The sequence below is a fragment of the Convolutriloba macropyga genome, unplaced genomic scaffold (genome assembly GCF_964194025.1).
Source record: "Convolutriloba macropyga unplaced genomic scaffold, txConMacr16.3 SCAFFOLD_470, whole genome shotgun sequence".
In the NCBI taxonomy this organism is placed as follows: Eukaryota; Metazoa; Xenacoelomorpha; order Acoela; family Convolutidae; genus Convolutriloba; species Convolutriloba macropyga.
The window spans coordinates 96,132-105,000 of record NW_027451196.1 but is presented as its reverse complement, the minus strand read 5'-3'; the positions used below and the strand labels follow the sequence as shown (position 1 = coordinate 105,000).

Sequence of the window (8,869 nt, the reverse complement as noted above, 5' to 3'; positions counted from 1 at the left end):
ACACTGTCGCACAGTCTTGAGTCCAGCCCCATCTACTGTGGTGTGCAACCTGTCTCCCTGTCTGATTCTGAGCTCTGCTATGCTATGTGGGGTCACACTGTCAACGGTAGGCCTTGCTGCTTCTATGCTTTCCAGCAACTTCTTGAAGAACACTGTCTGGGTGAGGGCTGCCACTGCTGGGTCCTCGTCTCTCATTAGTCTCGTCAGTCTGGATTCCTGCATCAGTGGTACCCTCTTCTGCAGCTCAGGTATGCCCAGTCCTCCATCGTCAACGTCTGCATGGAACATTTCCTTTGGGGTGTCTTTGGGCCATCTTAGGAACTGCCTCACCGTCCTCCTGATGACCCTGTCAATGCCTCCCAGGACCTGCTTCGTTGTCTTTGCAAGGACTAGCTGATGGTACACACTGGGTATGCAGTAGGTCTTGAGTATCCAGATTCGTTGCTGTGGTTTCAGGGGGGCTCTTCTCAGGTCATCTAGCTTCTTCTCCAGCTTCTTGATGGTGTTTGTCCTCGTACCATATGCCCCTGTCTCAATGCCCAGGTACTTGTAGAAGGACTCTGCTGTCATCACGGGGAGACCTCCTGCCCTGCTGCTGAACACTGTGTTAGGGTTTATCACTATCTGTCGGTCCCTTGGCACTGTGTCCACATCTAGGGTTGCACACTTCTTGGCATTGAGAGAGAGACCACATCTTTCCAGCCCTGTCTCCAGTCTGTTGATAGAGTCCTGAAGCCCTGTCTGCGTCTGAGCTAGCAACACAACGTCATCGGCAAAGGCGAGGTGATTCAGCTTTTCTGAGCCCATCTGGATTCCAGTCGTCTGGGGTAGAGTCTTCAGCACCCTGTTCATCACAAGGTTGAATAGGATTGGGGAGATGGGATCCCCCTGTCTGACCCCCTTGGATGGCTTCACCAAGCGTCTTGCTCCGTCGATCTCCAGAGTTGTGCCCTGTCTCTTGTAGCCCTTCATGATGTATCTGAGGATCTTGGGGTCTATGCCTGCTTCTAGTGCTGCTTCTGCCAGGGCCTTGTGGGTCACACTGTCAAAGGCCTTCTTCGGAGTCATTTGTGCAACAGAATAGACCTAAAGCATATCAGCTAGCAGTCAAACCAAACGCCAACAACCCGAAGGCCATCGCACGCTTTAGCAGACCGAAGCGTCAAACTAAAGGCTTGTTAAGAGAGTCATAGTTACTCCCGCCGTTTACCCGCGCTTATTTGAATTTCTTCACTTTGACATTCAGAGCACTGGGCAGAAATCACATTGCGTCAACACCGTTTCACCAGCCATCGCAATGCTTTGTTTTAATTAAACAGTCGGATTCCCCTTGTCCGAACCAGTTCAGAGTTCGAGTGTTTTTTGTGCAACAGAATAGACCTAAAGCATATCAGCTAGCAGTCAAACCAAACGCCAACAACCCGAAGGCCATCGCACGCTTTAGCAGACCGAAGCGTCAAACTAAAGGCTTGTTACACCCACTCCTCAGAGCCAATCCTTCTTCCGAAGGTACGGATCTATTTTGCCGACTTCCCTTATCTACACTGTTCCAAGACCAGAGGCTTTTCACCTTGGGGACCTGATGCGGTAATCGGTACGATTCACTCTCCTGACATCTGCTAAGCCAAACTTTTATGTGCCACCAGGAACAATTGGGACACAGCAAATGCTGCTGTGCTCTTGCACGCTTCGAGCCTTATCTCTGATTGAATCAATTCCAAGGACTCTACAACGTGTTATAAAGAAAAGATAACTCTTCCCCAAGGTCCCAATGACAAAGTTCGACCTCAATGACGTTGCCGTCTCAATGCCAGGAGAGTAAGTTCGGGAATTTTAACCCGATGCTCTTTCGAGACTCAGCAGTTTTCAAGAAACCACTATTCAAGACTTTGGCATTAGCCTGTCTTTTAGAATCGACTAACTCATGTGCAAACGCTGTTCACATGAAAGCCTTTCCCGCTTCAGTCCTCAAAGTTCTCATTTGAGTACTTGCTACTTCCACCAAGATCTGCTCCATTGATCGCTTCGCGCATACACTTGCGTGCATACTTTAGCGCAATCAATGTGTCCTCCTACACATGAATATCATTTTTGAGCTGGTGAGGCTCTTTTTCTCTAATCTAACTTGCGTTAGATATTGATATTCATGGTTGGGTATAGGCCACGAGCTCTAGTGCCATCCATTTTCAGGGCTGATTGATTCGGCAGGTGAGTTGTTACACACTCCTTAGCGGATTTCAACTTCCATGACCACCGTCCTGCTGTCAGTATCAATCAACACCTTTTGTGGTGACTCATGAGCAAGTAGTTAGGCGCCTTAACCCAACTTTTGGTTCATCCCACATCGCCGGTTCTGCTTACCAAAAGCGGCCCACAAAAAGCTTGCATTCATAGTCCAAGTGCAATTAAGTCACAAGGACATCTCACCGATTTATAGTTTGAGAATAGGTGAAGGAAAAATTTTCCCCCATTCCTCTAATCATTCGCTTTAACCGATGAAATTGCTTTGCGAAGATTTTTCAATCTTGCTCAAGCTTTTGCTATCCTGAGGGAAACTTCGGAGGAAACCAGCTACTAGATGGTTCGATTAGTCTTTCGCCCCTATGCTCAGGTCAGACGATCGATTTGCACGTCAGAACCGCTTCGGGCTTCCACCATGGTTTCCCGTGGCTTCGCCCTGCCCAAGCATAGATCACCATCTTTCGGGTCGTGTGCTACTTGCTCTGGATCAGTCATGCAATAAGAGCAAAACCGTCCGTGGTTGCGGGACACCGAATCGGCGCCCTCACCACACAAAGTAGTGCAATTCATAAAAATTACACTGTTCACTTTCATTTCGCGTGTGCGCTTTCAATGAGCGACAACACTTGCAAGCAACTCACACTCCTTGGTCCGTGTTTCAAGACGGGCTGTAGAGAGCATTGAATAGGAAGTTGAGGTCAGACAGGCAATCAAGATCAATTTATCTCATTTTGTTTAGAATCAACAAGAAGAATTCCGAGGAAAACTTCTGCTCGATTCATTAACAAGATTTGCCAAAAGACGACAACTACACTACTCGGTAGCCGAGAATATAATATCAAGGCATTGAGTATGGTAACGCTCACTCCAGTTCCCCTTCAACAGTTTCACGTACTTTTCACTCTCTCTTCAGAGTGCTTTTCAACTTTCCCTCACGGTACTTGTTTACTATCGGTCTCGCTTTATAATTAGCTTTTGGAGAGACATATCTCCAGCTTCGAGTTGCACTTTCAAACAACTCTACTCATAGGAATGAGCCATTATGACTGGTATCGAAAATGACCTTTACAGGATTTTCACCTTCTTTGATGCTACTTTCCAGTAGACATCAGGACAAATTCACCAGTCTAGCATCAAACCATACCGGACACCGAGAAATGTTGCCATTTCTCTTCCCGATGAGCTTTTCCCTGTTCATTCGCCATTACTAAGGGATTCTCAGTTGATTTCTTTTCCTCCCCTTACTGATATGCTTAAGTTAAGGGGGTTCTCTCGCCCAATTCAGGTTATGTAGTTGATTGTCTCTTAATTGGTTCACTGACCAATATGAGACAGAAACCGATTCAGCAGTTTTGTTCGCTACTACTATCAAACACAGGTCGAAGTTTCCATTCAGTCATTAATTCCAACTTTCAAATGTTGTTGTTTCAGCTTTCGCTTACTAGAAGCAACATAATACTCGCTGCAATACAGACCTCGGGAAACCCTCACCGTGAATAAGGTTCACTCACATATTTCACTACATTTTGCGTGGGATTGGAGATGAGGCTACTCGTTCTTGCTCAGTACTAGGCTGAAAATTAACGAAACTTCGTTACAAACGTTCACATGTTGATGTTTCCGCTTTCGCGTACTCGAAACAACATAATACTAGTCTTTGTAATTTAGTTTCATAATTTCAACTGTTCTCATGCAGAATTTTTGCTCATTCTTATCCCAAATTTTGACCTGGCTACTAGTTACACTCCTTGTACTTATTGCAAAATGACCACAAATTTCAACAGCTTTCACATGTTGCTGTTTCGGCTTTCGCTTACTACAGTCAACATAATACTCGTTGCAAAATAAGTGCTCGGCATCTGCAATTTTCCAAAGACGAAGTTTCGCCAGTTCAATTTTCGCTCGCCAATTATGGCTACTAATTCACACGGTACTGAGCTCAACAACATTAAATTTGTTCAGCAAGACTTTCACATGTTGATGTTTTGGCTTTCGCCTACTAGAAGCAACATAATACTCGTCTTGTTAGCTCATTCAATGAGAATAGCTTTTCCCGTTGAGAATTTTTGCCTTCAATTGGCGTTGTAGTGAGTTTGGCTACTCAGATCACCAAATACTTGTGACAATTCGAACCAGAAATGTTTTCAATTTTCACATGCTGATGTTTCGGATTCAACCTACTAGAAGCAGCATAATACTTGTATTCAACAATTTCTGTATCAAATCCCAGTTTTCTCTGGTGCATCTTTGCCAAACTATTCCAAACTGCCTGAGTCTGAATACCAATTACAGGTACTAGTAAATGCACGTTACTAAGGACTATATAGTTCTAGGTTACTGTACACAACGACGTTCACATGTTGATGTTTCAGCTGCCGCTTACTAGAAACAACATAATACTTATCGTGCATACCTTTCCATAACTTGTCCTTTTCAGATGCATTAGTTTCCCTTTGTCTTGGCTTCTACAGTCAGACTGGCTACTAGTAACAGCACAGTACTAATCACATATCGTTCTACAGTTTGCAGACAACTTTCACATGTTGATGTTTCAGCTTTCGCCTACTAGAAACAACATAATACTCGCTGTATACATTTGTAGTTCTCTATGTAACTTTCATGTGAAGAAGTTTCGCCAGTCTTTTTGACTGTCTCAAATCTGAGTCATGCTTAGGCTACTAGTTGCTTCATAGTACTTATCGCCTCGAGATCATTGAACAAAACTTGATTTTCACATGTTGCTGTTTCAGCTTCCGCTTACTAGAAACAACATAATACTAGTCTCATTAAGTTCCGTCTCTTTGCAATTTTCTTATGAAGAAAATTCGCCATCACAATGACTCCAGCAGTTCTTGATCAAGGAATGCAATCATTGATCAGAATGCTATTATTTGAATCGGTTCTGCTTTAAGTGTTCCAATTTTATTGGAAGCACCAACAATAGAACATCAATGTGTTCAATCGAGAGTTATATAACCCTGAATCGGACGCAGTCAACAGCCGAAGCCGAGACCGCCTTTTGCGTTAGAGAGGTCGGTAAACAAATCTTGCGATTCATACCGAATTAACACATATAGCTGTGCTCCTCTTCGTAAAGCGAGCCAAGTGATCCCCTGTTGAAGGATGTATTTGGACCAATCTAGTAGCATTTGGTTTCCAACAAGCTCTCCCAAGTTAGCTTACTTATTGGGCTTTTCAACCAATTCGGTTGGCTACAAGCATCATCAAAGTACTAGCCACAGTTTGATCGCAAAATTCTACGACTTTCACATGTTGATGTTTCGGCTTGCGCTTAGCCTACTATAAGCAACATAATACTAGTCATATCATAGAGCGTGATCAGCTTGTGACGTTCTCATGATGAAGTTTCACCAACAGTGTCTCACTTCGAGCTTAAATCCAGCTACTAGTAACTACACAGTACTGACTGCAACGATAACTTTTATCTATACCTTTCACATGCTGCGCTTTCGGCCAGGGCCTACTAACGTCAACATAATACTCGATATAAACTTTTGTTCATGATGCAGCTTCCCCATGCAGAAGTTTCGCCTTCAAATGCTCTCTTGGCCATATGACGTAAGAAAAGGTTACTAGTAACATCACAGTACTAGCCACAGTTTGATTGCAAAATTCTACGACTTTCACATGTTGATGTTTCGGCTTGCGCTTAGCCTACTAGAAGCAACATAATACTAGTCATATCATAGAGCGTGATCAGCTTGTGACGTTCTCATGATGAAGTTTCACCAACAGTGTCTCATTTCGAGCTTAAATCCAGCTACTAGTAACTACACAGTACTGACTGCAACGCTAACTTTTATCTATACCTTTCACATGCTGCGCTTTCGGCCAGGGCCTACTAACGTCAACATAATACTCGATATAAACTTTTGTTCATGATGCAGCTTCCCCATGCAGAAGTTTCGCCTTCAAATGCTCTCTTGGCCATATGACGTAACACAAGGTTACTAGTAACATCACAGTACTAGCCACAATTTGATCGCAAAATTCTACGACTTTCACATGTTGATGTTTCGGCTTGCGCTTAGCCTACTAGAAGCAACATAATACTAGTCATATCATGGAGCGTGATCAGCTTGTGACGTTCTCATGATGAAGTTTCACCAACAGTGTCTCATTTCGAGCTTAAATCCAGCTACTAGTAACTACACAGTACTGACTGCAACGATAACTTTTATCTATACCTTTCACATGCTGCGCTTTCGGCCAGGGCCTACTAATGTCAACATAATACTCGATATAAACTTTTGTTCATGATGCAGCTTCCCCATGCAGAAGTTTCGCCTTCAAATGCTCTCTTGGCCATATGACGTAACACAAGGTTACTAGTAACATCACAGTACTAGCCACAATTTGATCGCAAAATTCTACGACTTTCACATGTTGATGTTTCGGCTTGCGCTTAGCCTACTAGAAGCAACATAATACTAGTCATATCATAGAGCTTGATCAGCTTGTGACATTCTCATGATGAAGTTTCACCAACAGTGTCTCATTTTGAGCTTAAATCCAGCTACTAGTAACTACACAGTACTGACTGCAACAATAACTTTTATCTATACCTTTCACATGCTGCGTTTTCGGCCAAGGCCTACTAACGTCAACATAATACTCGATATAAAATTTTGATCATGATGCAGCTTTCCCATGCAGAAGTTTCGCCTTCAAATGCTCTCTTGGCCATATGACGGAACACCAGGTTACTAGTAACATCACAGTACTAGCCACAGTTTGATTGCAAAATTCTACGACTTTCACATGTTGATGTTTCGGCTTGCGCTTAGCCTACTAGAAGCAACATAATACTAGTCATATCATAGAGCGTGATCAGCTTGTGACGTTCTCATGATGAAGTTTCACCAATAGTGTTTCATTCGAATTGGTTCTGCTTTAAGCTCTCCAATTGTTTTGGATGAACCAGTTTTGCCCTTCGAAGCCACTTTTGTGAGCTTTTGTGGGTCTTTACCAAGAGGATATACCTCAAGGCCTCTTTCAATTCCTTTAAGTTCTTTCAACTCCTTTACAGTTTCTAGGTTCACATAGCTGCAAACCTTATTTCTAGTTTTAAGTCTGGCCAACTTGGGGAGAGTTGGTGCAGACCGTGACCAATTCTAGTAGGATGCCACAACAAGAATGTGATCAACTTAGCTTGTCGATGAACCTGCCCCACATTCAAACAACTCTATCGCCTTTTCCTCGTATAGTTATATGCGAGGGCCTCTCATAGAGAGCGCTGTTAGCAACCTTTTCCACATAGACGATAAAGTTGTGAGTGTTTTGCACATGGCTGTTGTCATCACCACGTGACGAGTCAACTCAGCTTGACTCTCTACACTCCGACAAGCTTTGCACATACGCCTTTAGTTCAGTATGTGTCTTTAATCTGACTCCGGTGCCTCAAGCCGGAAAAATTGTCAGATTATGATCATTATCGGTTAGTCATCCCGATGCAAGATCGTATCGTACTGTCTTTGTCTACCTCCAGATTCCGAAGAACAGGAGGAGACTCTCCCAGACCTACATATCTGGGAGAATGTTCAGAGGGCGAGAAGCTGTGGATTACTCTCCCCTAAGAACTGACTAAACTTTACCCTCGTCCAAGGTAAGTTTATTTTAGCTAGCCTTCTATGTAAAGGATCTGAGGCTAAGCTGTGTTTTTTCGAGCCTTTGGCTCGGAGCAAGTTCAGTGGGCGCCCCGAGTAGCTCAACTCTTTCCCACTGAACAGCGCAACGCTCTGTCACTCGCTGGGATTTTTGCGTGTCGGTTCTAACCACGCGACTTGTGGACCTTTTTAGGCCTTTCTCATTCACAAGTCTATAGCTGGGCTTCTATAACCCAGCTTCTGAGATCTAGATAGCTGCAGTTCTGCTAGGCTGCTTTTGCTAACTAGTCTCCCTTTAAGCAGTCCCTTGCCATGACTGCTGAACTATGTATCCACACAAGTAGTTTTTGAGCTCGATACATAATTCGAGATTGGTTGCCAAGCAATCTCTAGCGACAGAGCGTCATGCGCACTACAGACATGGCCTCTACCAGCAGCCATGCCCGAAGGAATCAATCACTGATCCTTCCGCAGGTTCCCCTACGGAAACCTTGTTACGACTTTTACTTCCTCTAGACAATTAAGCTCGATCCGCTTCATCCCGTTGCCGGAGACCGAAGTCCCAACAGTAGGAATTTGCAATTCTTGCTTAACTATCCAATCAGTAGTAGCGACGGGCGGTGTGTACAAAGGGCAGGGACGTAATCCCTATGAGTTGTTGACTCATAAGTACCAGGAATTCCTGGTTCACGTCTGCAAGTTACAACAGACGATCCCCTTGAAGCGCTGTACTTTTCTCTGATTGCCCAGTCCATTTCGGACCAAGGGCTGAGTACTCAATCTAAAAGTACACAGTGTAGCGCGCGTGCAGTCCAGAACATCTAAGGGCATCACAGACCTGTTATAGCCTCACTTCATCTGCGGTATTTAATTCCGCATAGTTCCTCTAAGAAGTGTTTGAATTCACATATAGTGAATTTCATTATTTAGATGGAGAAGATCTCGTTCGTTATCGGAATTAACCAGACAGATCACTCCACTAACTAAGAACGGCCATGCAC

At 44.0% G+C, this 8,869-nt stretch overlaps 2 pseudogenes; both read right to left on the bottom strand.

Moving 5' to 3' along the window:
• Positions 1-3,531, bottom strand: part of LOC142356479 (large subunit ribosomal RNA) — a 5,586-nt pseudogene extending 2,055 nt beyond the window's left edge.
• Positions 3,532-5,214: 1,683 nt separating this feature from the next.
• LOC142356481 (5.8S ribosomal RNA) lies at positions 5,215-5,366 on the bottom strand (annotated as a pseudogene).
• Between the last annotated feature and the right edge of the window lie 3,503 nt (positions 5,367-8,869).